The sequence below is a fragment of the Rhipicephalus sanguineus genome, chromosome 4, assembly GCF_013339695.2.
Source record: "Rhipicephalus sanguineus isolate Rsan-2018 chromosome 4, BIME_Rsan_1.4, whole genome shotgun sequence".
Lineage (NCBI taxonomy): Eukaryota > Metazoa > Arthropoda > Arachnida > Ixodida > Ixodidae > Rhipicephalus > Rhipicephalus sanguineus.
Window position 1 is genome coordinate 90,639,940 of NC_051179.1, and position 11,147 is coordinate 90,651,086.

Consider the following 11,147-nt stretch of genomic DNA (forward strand, 5'->3'; position numbering starts at 1 on the left):
TTTACAGAACAGCTCTGATGTTAGGGTCCTTCATAGCGCATAATGTTGGCCAATAGGTATATTGGACATGTCATTAGCAAACTGAGCCGACCAATGGCAAATCGCGTTTACGAACGCAAGGGTTTGTAAATTAATAATAATTGATAAGAACTTGTTGTTGGGCGAGTTGGTGAGTACTTAGCACATGTGAGAGACAGGACTGTCTCTCACATGTGTCTATCTTTTTTTAGCGCTAAACCACGATGTTAATAATAATTGTTAGAGTATAATGTCCCAAAACCACAATATGATTATGAGGGACGCCGTAGTGGAGGGCTCCGGAAATTTCGACCAGCCGGGGTTCTTTAACATGCGCCTTAATCTACGCGCACAGGCCTGAAGCATTTTCGCCTCCACCGGAAAGGCGGCCGCCGCGACCGGCATTCGATCCCGCGACCTTCGGGTCAGCAGTCAGCACCACAGCCACTAGACCACCGTGGCGTGTTATGATGAATATGGCGATGCTCGAAGTGATGATGATGACTTTCTTTTTATCCCAATTCATCATTCGCATCATCATTACATCTTCGCTATCTGACAGTTTTCACGGTGTGGACCACACTTTTTTTGTTTCTACTATGTCGCTTGATGGGATTCTTTTCTGTACAGAAAGAGAATATGCTTAAAGAGCACAATGGCTCGACGGTCGATTACAAGGAGCCAAGTTTTTGAGGGAAAGCGGACCTCTGACGCATTGTTGTCACAACTACAACGATGAGTAAGTGGTCGAAGCACTTTACGTCGGAACACTTAAAGGGGCCCTGCAACTCTTTTTCAGCATGGTCAGAAAACGCTGCCGATCGGTTGTTGAGGCTCCCGAGAACTCGCGAGCCAAACATTATAGCGCAGCACGCGGCCTGGGATTTACAATAAATTCCCAAAATCAGCTAAAAATCGCTTCCTCTTCTCTCGACAAAAATGATGCTTACGGCGTCACCGACACAAGTTCCACTACCCTGGCTGATTTGAACATGGTGCGCTCGGTAGTTACTGCGGCCGCCGCTCGAGGCCGCCACTTGCCCGCGCGCGCGCGCGTTCGAAGAAACAAAAAGTGCTCAAGGTCACGAGGCGCGCGTGACGTACCTTCTTCCCCCGCGCCATCCCTCCCTGCTTAGCTTCCAGCGCTTTCGTCAGGACGAGAGAAGAGAGAAAGCAATTACAGCGTGCGACAAATTTTTTTAACTCCGCTCCTACTGGACGGATTCTAAGAAAATTTTTGCGTTGGTCGATTCGCGAATGAAATAAGCTCCTTTAATGAAGCCAGTCCATGGCTACTTGTAAATGTGTTGCAGGGCCCCTTTAAGGACCTTTTTCATCAGGAAACACAGTAATGATAGCAAACGAGCCATAATGAAACAAGACGCAAGGACACAAAGACGGGGCGCACTGGACACAGGACAAGCGCAGACTGCCAACTGTTTCTTCTAAGCAGTCGCTCTGAATGTATGAATAAATAATTGCGCCGCTGTTGATGTCCAGCCATGGCACGTGTAAAAATACCTACAAAGCAAGAATGCAAGAGCTCGGTAAAGAGAGGACCATTTCCTTTCTTTAATCAACATGCGTTCAATGATGCCCGCTGTTGTATTTTCCCCCAATAATAAATGTGACCTCATCATCACTTATAGAAGACAAATCGATGACACACTGATGCAAATATCAACGCCACTGGGCCGCAATGTACATTAATGCGTCATCGATATTTCCAGGTTAGGAACGAGGCCCCATTACCACTCAGGGAAAAATATGAGACGGGAGGCATCGATAAACGTATGTGATTACAGACGTTGAATGGATCGGTCTTGTTTCTGCGCTTTTGTTTTCTTGGCTTTTATTTTTTTTTCTGCAATAAATGCTTCGATTTCACGGCACCAGCTTATTTATACGCTGAGCGTTTGTTTGGAAGACAAGGTTACTGCTTCGCGCTCGTGTATCATCAACGGGATCCTTTCCTTCGCGGATCTGCGGCGTATTTTAGTTGGGCGTGTTGTACTGTTTGATACAAATATGAGCTTACTCGCCCCAGTCATAAATACTCTAGATGTAAGCTCATTACAATTATAGCATACTAAAAGAAAGTGCTTGTTTGGACTTATTAACTCGTGCTAACAAAATAACAGGGTAAGGACACTGCTCTTCCCGTCATTTGATTTTGTTCTGTACCTGTAAAAGAATACGTCGCAGTTTTGTTTCTGATACTTCTTTTCAAGGAATAAAATGTCCATTTGAATCTACTGGGGTGGTTGATTAGACTGGAAGCATTAACTATGTGGATCGCGATGGCGCCATCTATCTGTAGATACGCATGTTAGTGATCAACCTTGAGCGATCGCAATGTACGGAAAGTTTATCATCGAAACGTTCCACCTTAAAAAAAAGGGGAAAGAAAACAACGACTAGTATTGGAAAGTGTTATCTTTGAATCGGTCATCATGAAGGGTACCAAGTGACGATGATGCAATTATATCGTTAAATTTGTTAACCTTGTTCTTACTCTTAGCGACTACTTTCTCACACAGCGTGGTCGCTTTCAAACGAGGTGACTGGGCTCGGCGACCGCACGAATAAATCATGCTTTCCATGGCACAACCATGCAGGTGGTGGTGGGAATGCTGTCACAGGCGGATGTAGCCTGGTAGACCTGGTCGTCAATTGCTTCGCCCGAGCGACCCTTTTCGTGCAGTATTTCTCACCATGTGTCACTTAAACTGTCTCTCGCAGAAAACGTAAAAGCATATGAGTGACTACCTGGCGAATCATCCGCGCACCTTATGTAAACGCAATATCTTCACAGTATTTATGGGTAAACCTTCTTTATGGTGCTCATTAGCGCCCCCTTTTCAGGGCAAAATCACTTGCAGGACCAGATGTAGTTGTCTATACCCCCAACTTCATTGCATTCGGCGCACAATGCTCCTGGTCGTCGAATATACAACACAAACTCCCCTATTTTCCACAGTCGTGATGTCATTCATTCAGGTGCAATAAATATTTATTTCAATTAACTTCCGAATTTTTATAACGCCGAAACCACGATATGATAATGAATCACGCTACGACGATGGACTATGGATTGTTTTTAGGCAAACTTGAGGTCGTTTACGTGGGCATAAATGTAAGTAGGAAGCTGTTTTTCTATTTCGTCCCCTTCGGGGTGCAGCCGCTATGACTGGTAATCGAACCCGCATCCTCCCACAATAGACATTTCTCACCTATACCCACGGAAACTCTTTAAATGACCAGCCATGGCGGCTTAGCGGCAAGCGTGCTGCGGTGCTAAGCTCGAGTACGGGGGTTCGCTTCCCAAGCACAGCGGCCACGTTTCCACGGGGGCAAAATGGAAGTGCACCCGTGTGCTTACATTTAGGCGCGCATAGACGGCCTCAGTGTAGTTGAAAACAATCTATAATCACCCACCATGGCGTGCCTCATAATAGTATCCTTCAACCCAACAGACACTGTAAAAGTTGAAGAGCGTTTGAAGTTAATCAGCAGGTGTAAGGTAACTGACATAAGAAGGTATAATATGAAGGGCATTGAACACGCTCTAAAGAAGGGACGAAGCTTAAAAGCGGTCAAAAGAAAACTGGGCACATGCAAGAACGAGGGACCGAATTCACAAAAGTTCTCTTTCCTAAGTGCGTTCTTCCACTGAGAGGCCGGTATCGCCAGTGATATGTCCGGCATCGTGAGTGGCTGAAATAGTCTGCTGCGAAAATTTTTCGCGTAAGACGTTTTTGTGAATGTGGACCCAGATGTATGCACTAAGAGACGAGGAAGGCAATCTGACTACCAATGTGGATAAAGTAGTTAATGTAGATGAGCATTTCTACAGAAATATGTACAGTAGCCCGGGGAACCAGGATATTAATGGAATAAGCAGTAAGCCAAGAGGAGTCACACATCCCACGAGTAACTACAGAGGTAGTAAAGAAAGCCTTGTAGCGAATGCCAAGAGGCCAGGCTGCTGGTAAGGATCAGGCAACAGCAGAACTGTTGAAATATGCTAGTGTCTTGGCCTAGTTGGTGAGATACCGAATTCATAGCTTGCCGCTAAAAACGCGCACACAAAAGGAGACGAGAACGACGACACGGGCGGCACTTCGAACTTTTGTGTGCGTGTTTTCAGCGGCAAACTATGCATTCTGATGAAATATGGTGAACATATTGTGCTAGCAAAACTGGCCACTAAAAATTGGCCGGAAGGCCTGAAAATTAATATGCAGAAAACTAAACTAAAATGCGACCGTACCAGAAAAGAACAACACTTTGCGATAAGTAGCAGAGCACTAGAAGTTGCAAAGGAATATGTCTACTTAGGGCAGCAAGAAGAATGAGAATGGGGTAGAGCGCAATTGGCAGACATTCTCAAATCATGAATAGTAGTTTACCACTATCCTTCAAGAGGAAGATACACAATAGCTGTATCTTGCTGGTACTTGCCTACAGGCAGACACCTGTAGCCTTACGAAAAGGGTACAACTGAAATTGAAGATCGTGCAACGAGCCGTGAAAACAAAAATGACAGGTGTAAACAAAAGGGGCAAGAAGAGAGCACAGTTCGTCAGGGAACATGCGGGTGTACATGACATCTTAGTGGAAATCAAGTAAAAATGGACATGGGCATAGCTCGTAGCGCGTAGGCAAGATAACCGCTGGTCATTAAGGGTAACTGACTGGATTCCAAGAGAAGGCGAACGCGCGAGGTGGAGACAGAAAGTTAGGTGGGCAGATGATACTAGTAATTCGCAGCGACAACGTTGCCGCAGAAAGCACAGGACCGGGTTAATAGGTGACATATGGGAGAGGCCTTTGCCAATGGGCGTAGTCAGGCTGATGATGATGATGATGACTCTTCTTTCCAGGTTAACGAGATATGTTTTGATATATTTTACAAAATACTCGAAATTTTTGAAATGTTATAGATACATGATGCGTGTGTATAATGGGTTTCTTTCAGGAGACTGATATTTTTGGCGACAAAAATGACGCATCAGGCGCCAACTCGGCTTTACGTTTCATCTAATAGAACATCTCAAGTGTGACGAGTAAACTTGTGTAACAGGAGCAGCGTCGTCTGCCGGAAGAGAGCCGCCTTTGTAAAGAGTGTTTTCATAGCAGGAACGGCACAAGACGTCGTGCTTTAAGAGTATCGGTTTCATCAACGCCGTCCAATCTGATCCACGCCAGCTCTGCAAACAAGAACGCAACGCCGGCAGTGGCACTCCCACCCCCCAAAAATGGCGCAGTTTATATGAGATACGACCATATAAGAATCAGGGCGCGATACTGAAGGGTATATTTATGTGTGACTGCAGTCTACCGGTGTCGTGATGATACACATCTAGTATTTTCACGTCGGTCATGTATTTTTACCTTTTTCAATGCCGGCAAAATGCTTAAGATTTTAGCGCCTAATTCTTTTTAATCTAAAGAAGATTTTTGAGAAGCTACGACAGCGACCTGGGGGAAATTGTTTGCATTCCGCGGTATCGCGGAAGATGTGCTGCAGAGAGTATGTATAAAATGTGAACATACTTAGGGATGTTATGGAAACCGCCTGCATGTGACGTCACTCTATGACGTCGACATTTCAAGTACAAGAATCATGGCGCTTCCAGCCATTAGAAAGCTGCGGACAGCTAAGCGGTCGCCGTAGTCCGGCCGCATATCAGGTACCAATAAAAACATTGTGGAACGGAGAACATCGAAAAATAAAATGAAGGAGTTCTCGTGCGTCTTTAGCTATTGTAGAATATTTTCACAGAATGATTCGTCCGAATTCCGTCGAACATTTCCATTCTATATATATTGTATTGCGGGTGCCTTGTGGCTAAGACGTTGCCATGGGTGCTCGGGTAGCCCTCCGTGATTATTAAACCTGTTTTTATGTGAACAGGTCTGATTTCGTCCAAAAGCGAAAGTAACGTGTGACATAATACCATGAACTACGTTTTTTTTTCTTCTGGCGTAGCGTCCAAGTTCAGAAAGCGGTGGCGTGGCCTGCCTAATCATTGCCCGTGCTTACTTTCGTCGTCTACTGCTATAAAGACCTTAGCGCTATTTACGTTGCGAACAATAACGACGTGCTTTTTTGTGTATGCTCGTTACTTTTCAACAAGGAATGATTCTCAGAATAATTTAACCAAATCCCGGGCACCGACTCTACTGCCTTTGCATATGCCGAAGGGGCGAAGTTGAAAGATCTCAAGAAGGCAGGCCGCCTGGTGTTTTCGGAGGCGTGGAGTTGTTTGTTCAGAGGAGATACGACGCGCCGCGCCCGGCGAGGGAAAGGGCGCACTCACTTTGAGAAATAGAAGAAAAATAGTATAACATCCTATATTTCTCCCTCAGCCTACAATAAACGAGTAAAGAACAAGCTCAAAATGAAACAGACTTGCCTTTCTCTAAGCCGGGATCCTCGTATCAGTGGGTGCCGTTTACCTCTGTAGCTCTGAGAATAAAGTTATGGGTGACCTGACGGCACGGTGAAACTGCATTTTCCACTGAATACTTTGTTTATGCAGTCCGAAATATTGCTCCAAGAACCACTCCTTCATCGAAAATTTCTTTCGACGAATAATCAAGAGAGCGACCGTATCACTGCAACATATATCAGCGTCATTGACCTACCTTTCATGTCGAAGCACTGCTTGTGTGATAGCGGAATTCACTAAATCGGATCCATTGGCCCTTTATCGCTAAGGCGACCTGACACTACCCGCCAGTTTTGGAGCCACTCACTCGGTTATGCGAGGAAAATAATACCATGGCTGCGCAGTCAAGCAGGCAGAATAAGTACACATATTGAGGAACCAATAAGGCCACTTAGGAATTTAGGACAGTACGTAGGCGTCGAACCACGTGGTAAAAGACGGAACAATTACCCTGGCGAAGCAAGTGAAAAGTGGTACGCTATTAAACGAAAGCCAAAGAGGGAGAATGAAGAGGAAAACGAAGGCGAGGGAGGTCAACCATATGCACATCCGGTTTGCTACCCTGCACTGGCGGATGTGTAATAGGGATAAGCTTTCAAATGAGCTTACCTGACTCCTGCCAGATGGCTATGCTGAGCTGTGATTGGCGGGTTTTATCTATAGGAAGCGGCGATCGCATGTAGGAGAGAAAGGGAGTGAAGGGGGGGGGAGGGTACTCCACGCTGAAATCCACTTCTACTTAGACCTATATGTGATGGTAAACAGCCCATTGTGCTTATAAGTTCATCAAATAACCTACACTCACAGATGTAGAGGGAGTACTGCAAGAGCAGAGCGACTGTATTACTCTCGCCAGAGTTCTTTAACGCCGTGGGGGAGTAGTGGAGAGTTAGCCGCGGAACTTACTCTTTCCTTGAAGGCAGAGTAAAAGAGACCGCGAACTCTCTGCTACTCAGATAGAGTTCCCAATCCACGGAACTCCCGCCCCCACGTAGCGTGAACAGGGTCGGGAACTCGCTCCCAAGCAGACGGAGTACAAACTAGCGCGAGGTTGTGGCCGACGCCACACAGCGATATATAACTGTCTCTTAACCATAATGCCCCGAGCGTAGACGCCACAGATGTCATTTTAATGTGCAAGTTGATAGGATAGCTTTCAGTAATAACAAAAAAAAAGTGTTTGTGATCGTAAACCTTTCTGAAACGCCAACAGAGGCAGCTTCGAAGCCTCGAACATCGGAAACTTCTAACGCATCGACAACTTAGTTTACGACACAAACTAATTGCCACTGGAATAAGGTAGACACTAAAACATTATTGCAATAAAAAAAAAGAGACGCGGAAAAAAAAACGTTTGGCAGGAGGAATCGAACCTGCCACCCTCAGATTCTCAGCCAAGTTCTCTACCACTGCGTTACGCTCCTTTTTTTTTTTCTTTATTGCCTTCTTGACTACAGGTCAAGATCGTCTAACAAGCACACATCATATCCGTTTCATGTACGTTAATGCATCGAATAAAGCTATCACATCTTCATCACAGTCAGTCGTCTTATACACCTCACGAACTTTGACAACAATTTCCACGAAACACTCATGAACAGATGGAACTTTAACATCACAGTGTCTATACGCTAACATGCTGCGCCATACCGAATGGAGACCCAGTAAAAAGATAACATCCGTAAAAAGACTAGTCAAGACAGAGCTCACCGCTCCACTTTATCTTTACGGGTCGCATACTGAAGATAGACGCGATCTTCCTTTTCAAATAAAATTCGCGTCTTCATAACACACAAACAGCTGACGACCACGAATGACATTGAACAACGTGTGTTTTCTCGCGCTATCGACGATACACGCATACAACGCCCATGCCAGTGTACAGATTTGCATCTCAATCGATAGGTGCAACTACATACATAACCGATCACCAAACACCAAATTGAACGTGCAAGAAAGTATGCCATCATGTTAGTTCAACAATGCGTACTAATTGACAAGTCTGTCTGCGAAGTGCCGGCGAGTGCGCCCGGCGGCTTTCGGTGGCTGCCGGGGTGCGTTTGCTGAAAGCGGCGTCGTAACGATGCCCATCGCCTCTTGTACGAGCACCGTACGCAAGAAAAAATGGTTCATTCAGGTTAACCGATAGTCAATATTTACTGCGCACTCATTTTTACACGTCAGAATCGCGTATCCTTAAACCCAGAAGCGCCGACAGCATGTACACACGGACTCGGCAGGTGCGCTAGGCCTACCTTCGCTGGGAGTCGTACGGGTCATATTGAGTGCGACCGATCTCGGCGCAAGTGGCTGACGAAGGTTGAAGATTGCGCATTTTATCGTCGAAAGCTTTTCCCTGTTACATTAAAATGCAACCGAGGTTGAGCGAAAGTGCGAGAATTGCCAGAGATGCGTTTGCATTGTGGTTATGTTGACCGGCGTTGCTTTTCTGGCGTACATGCCGCGCCTGCCGCGGCACTGTATGTCTGATGAGACGCCAGATCGTACCGTCGGAAAGTATTCATCAGCCAGCCCTGGTAAAAGATCGTCGTAAGTGTATGTGTAAGCGCGTGGCTACAACTCTCAGACTAGGGCATGAGCGGCTGTGCGGCATTGAGCCGATATCGTGGAGTCCCAGCCGATATTGGGAATTTACTAGTGAAAACAGTGTTGAATATTATGGTGTTTTATAGTAAAAGGTCGATCTGCCAGAAATATCCCAATAGATCATTAGATACCTACACGTGTTCCGACTATATTTGCTGTTTAAATACGCAAAGCAGAGCTGTTGCCACCGGCACTACATGGGGGGCAAAACACCATGGATATATATACCGGCTACCGGGTGCATGGTTGTGTGCAGCACCAGTAGTGCATGTGTTCAGTGTTGCTGTGTTGTGTCTGTATGAATGAGCGTGCGGATGTGAGTTATGTGTATATGTGTGGTAAGCTTCAGGCATTCCAGTAATGTTCACTGTTACGAAGGTCTTCTTTTTTTCCCTTTTTTTAGACGTTAGTCCTAGCAGCAAGAGTGATTCTACTCTTGGAGGGAGTTCATGCTCTCTAGCCCAACCAGCACTGTGAAACTCGGCGAGGGAGTAGCGTGATTCCAGCCGCGAGTGTATGTACTCCATTTCAAAAGCGTCACTTTACTCTGGCTAGGGAGCTTCTTCACTCTCCTTCAGCCAGAGTACCAGAATGCTGTCGAGAGAGCGTGCCTACTCTGTGCAGCAGGGAGTTCCCTGCACTCCTGAAAAGGGAGTGAAATATGGGACAAGCGTTTACTCTCGCAAAGAGAGTTGCTAGCACTCTCTTGCCGCTGTAAGTGTATGTCACCGGCTGCCACGGTGGTCTAGTGGTTATGGTGCTCGGCTGCGGAAATGAAGGTAACGGTATTAAATGCCGGCTGCGGCGGCCACATTTTCGGTAGAGGTGAACATGCTTGAGGCCCATGTACGTAGACTTGGGTGCATGGTGAAGAACCTCCGATGGTCGAAATTTCCGGATCCTAAACTACGAGGTGTCTCATAATAATGCCATGGTTCTGGACGTAAAACCCGAACATTTATTACAAAGGCATTTCGTCACAGAGCCGCTTTGTCCCTCTGCAGATATTCGGTGCGGTTGTGATTCTTATACGTATTACTTCTCCAGTTTGAAATCTTATTGTGATAGCAATTATAGGGACACTCTCGGCGGGGTTCGCCGTAGGTGCCATCTTACCATTCCGTATATGTATAGGTACGTCTATATGGATTCAAACCTGCGGCCCCTCGTTCCGCGCCACGCATACAACCTTCAGCATACTAACGCTGCCCTATTTATATCATACAACATTTACCGTTGGTGGTACGTGAATTTAATAATAATAATTATTAGGGTTTAACGTCTAAACACCACGGTATGATTATGAGGGGCGCCGTAGTGGAAGGCTCCGGAAATTTCGACCACCTGGGAAATTTTAACGTGCACCTAAATCTAAGTACACGGGCCTCAAACATTTTAGCCTCCATCGAAAATGCGGCCGCCGTGGCGGCGATTTCATCCCAGCGACCTTCGTGTCAACAGTCGAGCATCACGACGACTATAGACCACCGTGGTGGGTCGGTATGCAGATCTTAGAGGTGCTTCGGCGTGTCAGAAGCGTGTTCACCATCAGCAGCTTGTTCACTGTCACATGGCGGAAAGGGCCCAAGGGCGCGCTTTAAAGGGCATCTCCCCGCCGTGTTTCGTAGCGCCGCACGGACATAGGAGCCGGAGAGCGCCCGTACTTTGGCTTACAGGGCGTGGTGGCGTGTACTCGCACGCTTATCTCTAGAGGGGGCTTCAACAGATGGCGCATGATTTGTTATGTGCTTTGCTCTCATCGTGACAGTTTGAAGCCATAGAAAGCGCGACGGTCACGTCGCTCGCAGCAGTGGCCGCGTTTCCTAGAGAAGTGAGCAGCTAGCCTTACTTCGTGTAACATTCGAATTCATTGCTACCGCATTAATCGCTTCGAACTTGCGGCGAAACTGTCATTTTCTGTAAGTTGTCCTTAATCTTAATTACGCATATTTGGTGCATGATAAGCCTCGCCTTATGATACCGTTAGAGCGTTTTATAGGAAACAACTCCTTATGTGGTAACTATTTGCCCCTCTTGCTAAGTAGAACAGTAGAGGACTACCCT